This window comes from Macrobrachium rosenbergii, chromosome 54 (genome assembly GCF_040412425.1).
Source record: "Macrobrachium rosenbergii isolate ZJJX-2024 chromosome 54, ASM4041242v1, whole genome shotgun sequence".
Lineage (NCBI taxonomy): Eukaryota > Metazoa > Arthropoda > Malacostraca > Decapoda > Palaemonidae > Macrobrachium > Macrobrachium rosenbergii.
In genome coordinates, this window is record NC_089794.1 from 35,668,198 (window position 1) to 35,683,798 (window position 15,601).

The following is a 15,601-nucleotide window of genomic DNA, read 5'->3' on the forward strand; positions in this document are numbered from 1 at the left end:
CCTAGTATACCATTCCTTCAACAAACGAGAATTTAGGAAAGACTAAACATTGAAACCCTCAGTTCACGTATAATAAACGAAATTTATCAAAAATTATGCAAATACAACCGAGATTTTTTTTACCCCTTACGGTTACGTGTCTATAAATCAAATAAGTCAAAGTTAAGACGGTAACGTCTTGCATCATAATCCAGCAAAACATTACAAATTTTTTAGGAATACCGTGCGAGTGCTTGGTGACATGAAATTTAAGCCTATGCATTCAACAGATTGATACAATTTTGTAAATGTTACATATGTCAACAAAGGATGCCCGTTAATTCTACATACTTTTCCAGCCTAAACATGGATTGTAAATCATTAAAATGACTAGAAATAACCGACATCTATGTTCATATCTTTACAAACTCATTGCTGTAACCAAAAAATTTTGAACAACAAATTATTAAGTCTATCGCTGTTGTTTTTAATTAGACCCATAATTTCGTAAACTTTAATTAAAGATACATTATCATTCTTTTATGAGGCGACGTATTCCACCGTCAGGCGTTATACAAGGCATGTTAATATGAGACTTTACTGACAGGTTTACTCCTTAAAGTACAGCGCAAGCAACACCCGCAGAAAGCACTGGCACTTGTTCTTGAGCATCCTAAAAGCATCAAGCTCTCCAGTCAGATCCGGAGTATAAATAGTAGTGTTTCCTAGTTCTGGTAACCTTCAGAATAAAAAAAAAAGGGGGATAACGGCAAATCAAGATAAATATTAGGTAGTGAATGGAAATATATGGTATTCAGTGAATTGAAATATATGGTAACAAAAGTGCAAACTATCTCAATGACCTGAGAAATATGAGAAATACCTAAAAACGTTCAGCGTGAAATGTGTATGGGAAACCCACTTCAAGACGTTCACTTCGGTGACCGTGCTGCATTTACGAACACATTTTTATATTGTCTCTCCATACCACAGCATTATTCACAAACATGACATACAACTGACAGAGAAATTTTGGTTAATAAATAAGATTCTAACAAGATTATCAAGTACATACATGAAATACTACGATGACATTCGGACATGTTACATTCAGCCAATCAACATCAAGCAGCCGACTACTACTACTCATTCGAAGTGTATTTTCGCCAGATCAGAGAGAGAGAGAGAGAGAGAGAGAGAGAGAGAGAGAGAGAGAGAGAGAGAGAGAGAGAATGGTTATACCTCTCCCTGAAAAAATGATTGCACTTGAAATAAATATTTTCAAACCGTTGAGACATCGGCCTTATTATTAATAATAATGATCATGCACATGAAAATGGAAACATCAAATATTTTGAAAGAACAAGGGTAATTAATGAAAACAATGGCGGTGTTACCTGGGCAACGATAAATCTAAAACAAGTACCCAGTAGTGGCGGGAAAAGTTATTAGACGCTCGTGTTCATTACCTTACCACACAAAGATCAGTACCTTTGTTTGCGCGGGAAGAATGACATCCAATATGTTTTACCAGCGAACAATACAATTTAAATCAGTACAATTGGAACGTTATTAACTGGTGCTAGTTGAGCTCTGCTATATATGTAATGACTACGAAAACAAAACTTACCATAACATAAACTAGGCCTATACCATTCAGGTCACACTCTTTTATAGCCAGAGTTACAGAAAGCTGGTAATGGTTTAGTAAGGTTCTCGTTAGTGGTAACGATATTTGCGAAACAGACTACTGAACATTTTACTTCTTATATACATATTCGACTGCTCCCTGGAATACGTGAAAAGCCAGGTTCCTGTTTCAAACGATTCTACCATTGTGACGACTAAGCACGATAGTCCAGTTCAGAATCACTGTCTATACGTGCTTTTACTGGGTGTGTTTGGCATTATAAGACACCGATGATATCAATGACTATAATAAAAACAACCAACAGCAAAGATAACAATGTTAATTGTGGTGATGCCATTATATATTACGACAGCGAACAACAGTAAGTTAAAGTATACCTTAATTTAACCAGACCACTGCACTGAGCTGATTAACAGCTCTCCTAGGGCTGGCCCGAAGGATTAGACTTATTTTACGTGGCTAAGAACCAATTGCTTACCTAGAACGGGACCTACAGCTTATTGCGGAATCCGAACCACATTATACCGAGAAATGAATTTCTACCACCAGTAATAAATTCCTCTAATTCTTCATTGGCCGGTCGGAGACTCGAACTCGGGCCTAGCAGAGTGATAGTCGAGAACTCTACCGACTCGTCCAACGAGGAATTGCGAACAACAATAACTTGAACTGCAAAGATGCTTCGACTTCCACGTCAGACAAAATGAGCCGGTATGTTTCGATACTCTTTCGCTGTGGGTAGTAATTATCACGGACACTTGTATCAAGAAAACATATAAACTAGCAAACTATGAAAATGTTACTGACAAAGGTATTAGTTATAACTAAGCAGTTTAAAAATAACACAGCTTCCATATAGACTACGTAAATGTCATTGACAAAGGTATTAGTTATAACTAAGCGTTAACATAACACAACTTCCCTGATTTAATAACTGCAAAAACTGCCTCTCTAGATTACATATACTTGTATTCTAATACTAACCTAATTGGCAGTTTACTCCTAATCCTATACATATCCTATGTATGCAGGTTGTTTTCATGTCTATATGGAAAATTATTAAAGAAAGGCGGTTGCCAGTCCACCAACCTCAATGAAAAACTGCCAGTTCATATCCTTCTGTGATTCTATGGCTCGGCGTCAATCACTCACAATAGGCTACGTTTCCATCACGGGTGTTTTGGCTATCTCTGCACCTCCTTACAGTAAAATTCACCACCAGAAGGGCCATATCGTCCTGTTAAAGTCAGGGAAACGGCAGAACAGTATTTCGTTACACGCGAAAAATATTTTATCAAACCAATTCATTCCTTGGCCGATGCTGAGGATGACTTTCCAATAGGATATGGAACCCCAAACGTTGTAACGGTTACGAAGCACTGTCGTCATATCTTTTTCACGTTACCAGAAACTCCAGCTCGGTTAGAGCCACTTTTTTATGGAGCAACAACCCAAGCACTTTTAAAATCGTGAACGTAACTGAGGATTCCAGGCCCTCGCTGTCGCACGGGAACGAGCTCCTTGAGAAATAAGCTTGGATAATGATGATGATGATAAGCCAGGAACAACAACGAACCTCAAGAAATCCACGCGAATGCGTTATGTCTTGGATGGTCTAGAAAGCGATTTTCTAAATTTAAATATTATATGACAATTCCTTTAAAGCTGATTTTAATTAACCATTTGAATCTAATTACTGAAATTAGTTTTTATTAATCCCCTTACATGGAGTCTAAAATTTCAGCGCTGCATTTTGGAATGGTTGTCATTTACTTAGACCGTGAATCTTGAAAACAGGTTCTTTAAACAATGATGTTTTTACATTACTCATTTCAAATCATGCTTCCATACATCTATGCAATACTGAGTATCTATCAAACATATTAAATTTAGGGAACAGCAATCACAAAACAGCTCCAATCAATAGTCTCAAGAAGCACTGCAGAACCTAATAATATATGTACCCAGTCACTATATTACGAATAATAAGGAGAAAGAGAGCAAGGAGACATTAATTATTACTCAAAGAGAATAAAAATGAAAAGGGACGACGCCAATCACTTCATTTATTAAGAGAGGATGGGCGGAGCCTCCAGGCAGCTTTTGGGTGGAGTGAGTTAGCAAGTGAGATCACATGAGAGCTATTTGGAGAAAGAGAGGGGATGGAGTACCCTCGTTTATGAGGATAAATGAACGCGCTGCGTTATCTTCAAAGCCGATTCTCTCTCTCTCTCTCTCTCTCTCTCTCTCTCTCTCTCTCTCTCTCTCTCTCTCTCTATATATATATATATATATATATATATATACAAGTATATATATATATATATATATATATATATATATATATATATATATATATATATATATAAATGTATACGTATATGTATATATATATATATATATAAATGTGTGTAATACTTTTTTTCAAGAGAGCAAGGAATATTTTGAACCTAACTTTCTACTTATAAAGCAAAAACATTTGCAACAGATTTGACCCTAAAGGAGAGATACACTGATCATGACTGTGCTGTTGCATAATGAAATAGGCCTAATGCGGTGAAGTGTTAAGGAATTAAAGATTCATGGTGTGTGTTAATATGAAACACTGCGAAATGTGATTATGAAAGCATTTCGACATTTTAGTAATGTAGGCGTAAACTAAGTAGTCCTATGCAAACATTTTCCCTGTATATTAACAGGTTTACTGTCTTTTAGGTTATTTCATGATAGATGCCACACGTGTAGTATCATGTAATGAGAACTGTGGGAATAAGGCTAGGCTTAAATATATATATATATAAGCCTAGCCTTATTCGCAGACAATTCTCATATGGGAAGCGGCTTATGTATATTATATTATATATATATATATATATATATATATATATATATATATATATATATATATAAATTATATATATATATATATATATATATATATATATATATATATATATATATATATATATATATATATATGTGGTTTCATCAGAGATCAGAAAAAAACCAACACAATGTTCACTAGCACATTCGTACTTGAACTTCGTAAGGCTTACCAGCTGTGTATCGAAACCCCCTACACACATTGGGAACATTTATTCCTCTCTTGCGTGCATTCTCGCGCTTTCTGTATGTCGAGGCCCTTCCTATCCAATTACTCTTTTACACTGTCTATTCAACCTTCTCCCAGGTCTTCCTCCTCTCCCTATATACTTACATACACATACACACACACACACACACACCCATATCTATAGGCCTATATATATGTGTGTGTGTGTGTATACAATAGTGTTAGGCTTCAATGAGACAAAATTAGAAAAAGGAAAACAACAGACGCTAGAAGTACATATATACCCGGGTGCAGCTGTTATTTCCTCAGTGTATCAGCACCTGACAAGGAAGACTGTATGTCTTCGGAAGCTAATACTTGTATTTTGTAAACTGAAGAATCTGGAATCTAAATCACCCCTTCTCACTGAAGCCTAACACGATTAGTGAGAATATAGCCACACAACTTCAGTGTGTGTGTGTACACTGAAGTTGTGATATATATATATATATATATATATATATATATATATATATATATATATATATATATATATATATATATATATATGAAAAAATATACACAAGGTGTAAGTCTATGACCGGTTTTGCCTACAGTTTTCTAAAAACTATATATATAAATAGAAAGATACGCATATATTTATATATATCCATACGCCACTTCAATTCATAACAACAAAAGAGAGCAACAGTCACTCTCAAGGTCATCATTCAGCTGCTGAATTAAGGATGGACCATCTCTGCAGGAAATTTATACAACTGCAGCTGCTTCGTATACCTAGGCATATGCACATTCCCCTTCCCAACTCCTCTTCCACTAGATTTACCCACGGGCTGGTCTCCCTCTGTATTGTAAAAGGAGAGCTGCCACTTTCAACAACACAGTTATTACATATTGACCTTCACGCTGAGTTTGAACAATACTGGCTCTAATCTTCACGATGTAAAAGAAGAGCTGCCACTTTCAATAACACAGTTATTACATATTGACCTTCACGCTGAGTTTGAACAACACTGACTCCAATCTTCACGACGACGTGGAAAAGAAAAATGGTAAAAATACTCATCAATGCTCGATCGTACTCCAAAGACCCTTCGGCAACGAGTTTTATAACCGATATCAGGAAACCAGGAAATACTCGTTAGTTCTTAAAGAAAATTCTCAGACTGTTTTATGGCAGATACTATCGGGAAATTGTCCGGTGATCACCGATATTATCCCTCTGATGGTTGGGGAACGTTGAGGATCTTTCGAAGTGAGATGTTTGTTTACAAAACGACGAAAGCAGCCAGTCCGAATTTCCCTCGGGATGACTATTTTGTGATGATGATGGTTATTGTTAGGAGGTTTCATGGACATGAATATTTCGTTCTTAGTAGCATTGGTAAGTTTCTTCTATATGACTAATTGTTATCACTGCCATTATTATTAATCTATTTATATAAATAACGGTTTATAGATGGTTGTCGACAAATCTAGACCCATGTGGTGTTATGTACAGTCCTGAATTTCAAACAAAAGGGCCTTCATTCTATATACTTAAAAAGGAACCATTGGCGAGAGAGGACAGCCCAGAGCTGGACAATAGGCCTGAATGTTATTCAGAAATTGACCTAGAATGACATCGAAACTGGCTATACAGTAGGACCATGACTGGGGAACGAAAGTTGTAAAGCTCTACCCTTCCACTGCAGGATTTTCTCCCTCCGAAAAAAATTTCAAAATGAAAGAAAACAAAAGTACGAAAAATAAATGAAATAAAATAAAGTAAAATGAAATGAAAGCTCTCCGATCCAGCAAAACCACTAAAAGGTTTTACCTCGAATATTTTGTCCATTGACCTCAAACTGAGTTCTAATGCACTGTGTCAGATTTACATGTTTCCAGCCATTTATTTGTTTATATTATGGGTGTTTCAATAACCGAGGTAACAACTTTATAGAAAGCTGCAGAACCCTAGTGGTGTTTTCCTAGCAAATGTCAACCACAAAAGAGACATGAGTGTTTAATTTTCAGAAATCTCACTGTCTTCTAAATGGCTCTCTAACTGTTATTATTCTGAATTTGCAAATACTCGTGTAGTACAATCCTAAAAGGCTAAAAAACTAGCAAAAGATTAATAATAATAATAATAATAATAATAATAATAATAATAATAATAATAATAATAATGGTGAAAAAATCCAGTGGTATATGTAAATATACATTAAAAATATATTTCAAATATATATTTACATTTACACCACTGTGGATTTCTTCACTGTTCTAGTTACTCATGCTATTACGGGATTTTTTATAAATAATAATAATAATAATAATAATAATAATAATAATAATAATAATAATAATAATAATAATAGTAATAATGTCAACAAAAACACAGCACAAAGTTCCCTTTAAGGCAACCCACTGCCCCAGTTCGAGGCAGAAAGAAACATTATTTGGTTCAAGAAGAATCGTAAGGTAAATTCCCGGACTTTTAGACATCACTACCTAAAAACGAGGAGTGCCTTGAGTCAAGTTTTACCGTAATTTATTAACCGGTTTGGCTTCATGCCACATATCTTTTCTTTCCTTCGCTTTTTACTTTCTTCTTCTTCTCCTCCTCATCTCTTCCGATACGTTTAAGTGGAGTATGCTGGAGACGTTGTGACTCGTGATAAAATACACACACATAATTACGTATATACAGTATGTAAATATATGTATATATATATACATACACACACACACACACACACACACATATATATATATATATATATATATATATATATATATATATATATATATATATATATATATATATATAGGTGAAGATGGTGGTAGCCCAGTACTTGGTTGGTTTTAGATTAAGTTGCCCTTATCCCTATGGTATGGACCTCTGGACTCATCCTGCTAGTTTAGATCCAAGTTAAATCGACGTCATTATTCGATCCTGGGTACTGCTTCTCAAACAGTCTTATAACTACCAGGTACGTAATTCACTGATGAGAACAACTGAAGCACAAATGGAACATGTCTTAAGAGTTCCTCCTGGGCTGGAAGTCGAACTGTGGTTAAGTAGCTGCTGAGATGAGCAGCGCAATCACTAGACCACATTATATATATGTATGTATATATATATATATATATATATATATATATATATATATAATACCCCTTAAAAATTGAAATGCCAGGAGGAGGAACCCTTAGTTTTCATCAAGTATCTTAGCGTTGAGGTTGCTATCCGAACACCCTTGCCCTATGGATATTCAAGGGGGCACATGTGCCTACAGCATCTGTCTTTTCATGGTGGCCACTTATCAAAGCGCTGGCCAGACTGAGTGTTGCTTAAATTAAAGTTCTCAGATCTCTAGCTATTACTACATTAAGTTAACCCTTTAATTTGGCAACTTTTACATCTCTTTTGTCAGCGTTTGGGATTCATTCCTTGCTTTAGCTCCCCTTTAGCCTTTGTTTTAACTTCCCTTGGTGTCTATAATTTCCCATCTTTTAGGGGATGAGACTATTGTATCCTGTGACAAAACCTACTCCTCTTTACGCCTTCTCTTTTGTAGCGTTGCCATTAGCGTAATTAAATTCTCCAGCTGACCCTCGTGAATGTTGAGAATTATATTTATAATCATCATTACTATTATGTTTACCCATAAAATGTTAAACAACTTTCAGAAAATATCATTTCGTTGTTGATTACTGATATCTGTTGCTGATTACAAACGACCAACGATGGTCAGTTGCAAATGTCCGTTGCTGGTCACCAGTGTCCACTGATGCTGACGTTTAACCACTGGCAGCAGTTCATTTCTAGCCACCAATGCCCTCTGGTCATCACAACTGTCTGCTGGTGGTCAAAATTATCCAATGGTGGCAACCAGTGTCCACTGACGTTCAGTGGCCACTACTGTACTATGGCGGGCAGGCTTGTCATCCAGTAGCTACCACTCTGCTAGTGGTTATCATCGTCCCACTGGTAGCTGTAGCCACTCTGTAATGGTAACCAATGTCTTGAGACCGCCTTTGTCCTCTTAAGGCCACCATTGTCTACAGGAGGCCATCAATACCTACTGAAGGAAGCAAATGTCTACAGGTCGTTACCAGTGTCTTTTGTTGAGACATCAATAGACAACATCGTATTCCAGTGGCCATCATTGGCTCCAGGGTCCACAACTGTCCTCCGTTTGCTACCGCTATCCACGGATGGGAATCATTGTATTCTAGCCACAACCTTGTGTACTAGTGGCCACCAAAATCATCTAGTGGCTATAATTGATAGCCACTGTTGTCCTCTGATGGCTTCCAATGGCCACTTGTGACTGCTATGGTTCCCTGTTGGTCTAAATTGTCAATTGGTGGTCACCACTACACCTTAGTAGTCACCTTATTCCAATAGTACTAGTCGCCACTATTGTGTACTAGACACACCATTGTCCAGAGTTTACAACCAGTGTACCTGGAGGCCACCATTATCTATTTGTAGTCAACAATGTCCACTAGTGCTACTCATCCACGGGTGGCCATCATTGCTCACTGATGATTGCTACTGTTTACCAGAAGTCACCATAGGCCACAGCAGGCTACCATTGTCCACCAGGAGTCACCACTGGCAACAGTTGTCCACCAACATCCACTGGTGACCATCAATGTTAATTGGTGGTCACCATTACTCACCAGTAAACATCATAGCTAATGGTAAGCATCATTATCCATTAGTGCTCAACATTGTCCAATGATGGCCACCAGCATCTTATGGCGGCAACCATAGTCCACCGGTGGCCACTAATGTCCAGTAGTGGGTATCAAAGTCACCATCACCCACTGGTGGCCACTAACGTCCAATAGAGGGTGTCAAAGTCTCCTGGTGGTAGCTAATGTCCCTTGCGGATCTCCAGCGTCCACCGATGGTCAGCTACTTTCTGTGGGTCGAAGAAAGATCAACTTTTGTTTCCTAACTTTTAGCATAAAAGTGGCAGGTCTTTGCAAGAGCTTCTTTCCAGACTTTCGAGTCGAACCTTTCCTGTTTATTGATTTTTCGATCGCTAATTGCGAGAGAGAGAGAGAGAGAGAGAGAGAGAGAGAGAGAGAGAGAGAGAGAGAGAGAGAGAAACCTGTTTAAAAAGTTGCTATAATGAACACCTGAGGAGAAGAAGAGTTAGATTGATCATTCTTGGTATTATTATTCGGAAGGTAAATCCCTATTCACAGGAACAAGCCTACAGGGACCAATGACATGAAATTCCAAGCTCCCAGAGAATAGATAGATAGACTGATAAAGCCTTTTCAATAAGACATAAAAGTTAAAAATGAAATTGTGAAGAGATATAGAGCGTCGGGATCAATGCGAAAACATCCGGTTACAAGTGAATTCAACTTTAGCACGGATGGGATAAAGATAATCCGAGTGTAAAGTCAATGGCGGGAAATGTGGGTCAGACCTACTTACCATTCTGCTAACAACTGACGATATATATATATATATATATATATATATATATATATATATATATATATATATATATATATATATATATATATATATATATATATATATATATACATATATGTATTATATATATATCGCCAGTTTAGCTGTAAATTCTTTAAACCAGTTGAAAATCCTTTTTATTTAAATGACAAGAAATCCATAAATCAGCTCCACGGGTACTATGCGTTTGAGTACTCTCTGCTTTAACTGTTAAGTACTGTCGTACTGACTGCAGTTGATTGCAAGAGATTAAGCAAACCAACTAAATATTAGTTTATTATAATACCAGTTACAAATTCCTCTCGCCTTCGTACCAAAACTTGATGAGTATTATATACTGAACGTAATCTTGGTGTAGACATGCATTTGACCTATGCCTTCGATCTAGACATTCAAAACATTACTAAACATTGCTTTGTTTAGTCTCTTGCAACCAACTGCAATCACTGATGTTTTAAATGTCTCAAGCGAAGGCATAGTAGAACTATATCACTACAGTCTCAAGATAACGCTAGTAATATTCAAAGCTTTGATACAATGGCGAGAAGAATTTGAAAATGGCAGAATAATAAACTAACATTTAGTAATATTTTTAAGCATAACAACGTGATTGAATAAAGTAATGTTTTAGGCTAATACATCGATTTAGGAACTATAAAATACCCGACTATATAATAAACAACAGAAAATGACATTTTTTTTAAATATATAGACTCACCAAAGCAATAGTAAAGTGAAAAGCCACATCAAATGAAAAACTTTGAGCAGTTTCTATCATAATCACTTCATTTATTGAGATTATTTTCATTTAGTATCAAGGCATTCTTAAGCAAACTCAAGTAAACGATACTTAAAACGTGTTTACTTTAACCTAGGCTTACTTTTAGAAAAACATGATTACAAAGTCTGAAAAAGGGCTGGAAAAACTGAAAACATGCATTTGTATGTCTTTTAAACGCGTCTAGCATTTTCCCTCCCTAACAAATGATTAAATGTAAAGTTAGTAATGCTGAAGAGACGATTTTTTAGATTGCTTGACTAATAGATGGGCCTTACCTTGGTGTTTACTCTCAATTATGAAATGAAAAGATGGGCTTTACCTACATTATTGTTTCCTATTGTAATTATGGCATAATTCACGAATCGGTATTAGTTATCTTAGTGTTAACTATCATAACTAAATAATTAGGAAGTAGGTCTTACCTACATAAGTGTTTGCTGCAACTACACGATATACAGATGAGCCTTACCTATCACACTCCAGCTGACGAAGAAAATACACCCCCAGACAAATGAGTGTCTACGAAATGGGAGAAGAATGTGTAGGTGTCTCATACTGCCTCCCATGATACCGAAGATCTCTTGTTCTTCTTTGAAACGAAGTTAAGTTCTTTTCCTGAACTTCTCTAGACCCTACTGGCCAAAGACCCTCTTATCACGGGACCTCTGAATCTATTTACAGGCGAGAATTACCGTCAACGGTTAGATCCATCGTCTACGAGCACAGTTTCAGGGAGGAATTCGCGGGGAACTTCACGCGGAGAGGGAAAAGTTACCGCGAAGTGAGTAGGGTATAGGAGAGAACGACTGGGCGACCACTTCGATTGAAGCAGAGGCGTCCGGCGGTAGAGCGCAGTGTTGCCCGGACGCCGGCTGTTCCTCGACTGAGCGGGAAAGTAGGGCGAACCCACCCTTATCGACGTGAGAGGCCGCCCCAGTCCCACTCTCAGGTCTATACAGGCGCAAAGGCACAGACCTTTATACTCTAACCGACGTCCATAGAGACCCCTCTACGGACAGACACATACACACTCACACACACACTCGCCCCTACATGCACGTACACACGTACGTCCGTTAAGAAACTTTTTAAGTCATAAGAGTTCAGAAGTTTGGAAGTTTCTCTCCTCGAAAAAGTTAGAAGAGTTTTAGTGAGAGTAATGGAGCTTCATAACTTCCGATGGTCATTAATTTCACTCTTGTTACCTTCTTCCTGGCGGAAGTTTTTAAAGTCTTCAACAACCTCATCTCCATTCAAGAAACAGTAGATGCCAAGGAAATCTCTCAACCATGAAAGCCCTTAAATGGACAAATCACAGAAGAGGTATTTTTGAATGGGTCAGTGAGATACGAGACGTCTGAACGTCTTCAAGTGAACCATTTAGAAAGAAAGGAAGCTACTGAGCGTTTTAACGCCGTTCAATGAAACAGTTAAAGAGGAATATCGTGACACGAACCAATCAGAGAGGAGAGAAGGATCTTATCAAATGTTCATTAGCCATAAGATAATAGAGGCTTGAACATCTTCGAACGAACTTATAAGGGGAGAGGCGATTACGCTTTTAAGACTTATCAGAGAAGATATACTGTAAGTGAACGTTATTGAACTGAACAACCAAAGAAGAGATAATTGACTTCTAAAGATGAACCGAGAAGAGATTATTGAGCGTCTTGACATAATATATCAGCTGCAGAAGAGAATGCTGAACATCTTTAAATGAACCAATCAGATGAGAGACGGATGAACGGCTCTGAAGGACCGATCACAGAAGAGACGGGTGAACGCCTTTGGATGGACCAATTAGGGACGAAACAAACAAAACATTTTTAACGAACTCAGTTAATATCCCAGAGTGAAAAAGTACTCTACGGAATTTTACATGAATGTTGGAGGTAAATCGTTATCGTAATCATTTTGGGTCTTCCAAATATAGGAACGTTGATAAATACACGAATATAGGCCTAATTGGAAAGTTCCCAGAATAAAAAAAAAAAAGATGGAAAAGGAAAAGTGCAATTTCCACGGAAAACAATTGGTTTTCTAGTACGGAGGAAACGTAGCCTCGGGGGAGACCTTGTAATATTCATAGACGAGGATAATGTAAACAAGACTACTTTCTGGATGCAATAAAGTAAGTTGAGTAGTTTTTTTATTTCTTATTAGATTACACCATACGTCTATGTGTTGCGAGGTTTATTCAGATGGTGTCCAATCGTTTTCTTTAATAGTATGTAGATAGATGCGTGTTTAGTACTGTATATTCGAGTGTTTGGATATAAGTATATATAACAATATATATGTGTATATATATATATATATTGTATATATATATATATATATATATATATATATATATATATATATATATATATATATACACACACACACACTCTGTATATATGTACTGTATATATTCCAGTGAAACGCCGTCCTACCACCCCAGTGAGCTATGAATGGTTCAGTGGGTGTTTTGGCCGAGAAGTAGCGTTCTTTATTGACGTGTTGACGATTTTCGGGGCCGAGTTCGATCTCAGATTAACGCTCATAATTTCACCCAGTATAAATGAGTACCATAATTTTCTGCAGTCAAAAAAAGGGTATGGTGAAAAACAAGAAATCTGTATCATTCACGTGCTGCCCTCTCCAGAATAGAGAAAAGGGGATGTGATATATACGTATGTAGCCTACGTATATATACATACACACACACATATTGCTGTACCAGTAGAGGAGAGGAAGGCTAAACGTCCAGCGGTAGGTTTATTATTCAGTACTGACACAGAACTCTTGTTAAACTGCCTGAACCTTGAATTAGCAGTTTCTGCCAGTATTTGTTAGAACGTGAGGCTTGTCGGGTGCTATGAAACCGTGCAAGTTGAAGTGGTACTCAGTTAGGCTCAGGAGGTCAATGCCCGAATGAATATCTAGAGAATATGCAGAGGCCAGTGGCCTTTGATTTAACACTATCGAGAACTAAGGTAACAATGATGTTGTATCAAGGAGGCTTTGATATGAACCCCTTATTAAAAAAATTACTACAGTTGTCATATTTATAACAATATATATATTATATCTAGACATACATACATATATATATACATATATATATATATATATATATATATATATATATATATATATATATATATATATAGAAGGGAGAGAGAGATATTTTTAAACCCCTTATTCATAAAAAGGAAAGACTACGGCTTCCATCTGGGTGGCCTTTACCAGCAATGTCCAGGACATTTTGGGGGCGAAACTGAAGTAGACCAAATTTGGGCATGAGGACTGAAAACGCTTTGGGTTCATCTCTGAAGGTGTTGTCGCCGGCATACAGAAATGAAGTCAAGTGAAGCCATTCTGCAAACCATGGCCGGAAGGATGGCTTAGGATTCAAAGTCTGTAAACAATGGTCCGAAGGATGGCTTAGGATTCAAAGTCTGTAAACAATAGGCCGAAGGGTGGCTTAGGATTCAGAGTCTGTAAACAATGGGCCGAAGGATGGCTTAGGATTCAATTTAGGATTCAAAGTCTGTAAACAATGGGTCGAAGGATGGCTCAGGATTCAACTTAGATTCAAAGTCTGTAAAAATGGGTCGAAGGATGGCTTAGGATTCAAAGTCTGTAAACTATGGGCCGAAGGATAGGCTTAGGATTCAAAGTTTGTAAACAATGGCCCGAAGGATGGCTTAGGATTCAAATTCTGTAAACAATGGCCCGAAGGATGGCTTAGGATTCAACTAAGTGACGTCAGAATTCACTGAAGCGGCTCTCGAGAGAAATAGCCCTACCACGCCATCCTAAAAAAAAGTAAGGTTTAAGGGTCGAGGGTGGGGATGAGGGAGGGGGATGGGAATTTGATAGAGGATTTTCCTAATGATTCTTTCCATTTCATTAATTCCTGCAGAAGGATCATATTTAACCTTTGGCGAATCGGAGGGTGCCAAACCTGCCCTCCCCTGTAATTCCATTTTGATAGCCGTAATCCTCCTAGCCTTCGGAAGAGGTCATTCCGACCCCTTCTCGATCCGAGGATTTAACGAAGAATTTCGGACGGGGCTTCGGAGAATGCAAAAATCTAGGAATCAGTTTTACCGGGAATTTCTATTTTAAGCGCCGAGTAGTCAAAATTAGGACCGCCTTGCCCGATGAAGAGAAAATGAAATTCACCGGTAATGCGAACGGAGTCATTATTTAGATGTAGAATCCCAACAGCAAATCCACTTAAAAACGCTAATAGACTATTAATTATTCATAGAATGGAACGAGTAATCCCTCAGCGCGAAATCTGTCATGCAGAGTACCTAGCTGATAGATGTTAGACAAAAATACATACTGTATGAAAAAAGTTAATTAAAAATAGTAATACTATTAATGTCAAATTCTAATTTTTAAATTACTTTGAGAATTACTTATGAAAGCAAAATTGTCTTCAAAACTACGAGTGCATTATTATGGATTCTTTACATTTCAACTAAGAAATTATTAATAAACATAGAAATTATAATATTGCAATGGTTCTAAGTCGTAATATTTAAATTATGAATAAAATTTAAAATTTATCAACACTGGCCCGATAATAACCTTAGGAAACAATTATAATCACAAAATCTCACAGAAAATATA

The 15,601-nt window shown here is 37.0% G+C and overlaps 1 protein-coding gene across 9 annotated transcripts in view; it reads right to left on the reverse strand.

Moving 5' to 3' along the window:
- The window catches only part of LOC136834970 (sushi, von Willebrand factor type A, EGF and pentraxin domain-containing protein 1-like), a 240,286-nt gene extending 228,427 nt beyond the window's left edge, over positions 1-11,859 (reverse strand). For 6 of the 9 annotated variants that reach the window (XM_067097928.1, XM_067097927.1, XM_067097929.1 and 3 more), the window contains exon 1: positions 11,442-11,579. The gene's annotated coding sequence lies outside the window, so the exon portion shown is untranslated. Of the gene's footprint in view, positions 1-11,441 lie in introns of all 9 variants that reach the window. The other 3 variants (XM_067097924.1, XM_067097931.1, XM_067097930.1) reach the window with 3 other exon arrangements.
- Positions 11,860-15,601: the final 3,742 nt, after the last annotated feature.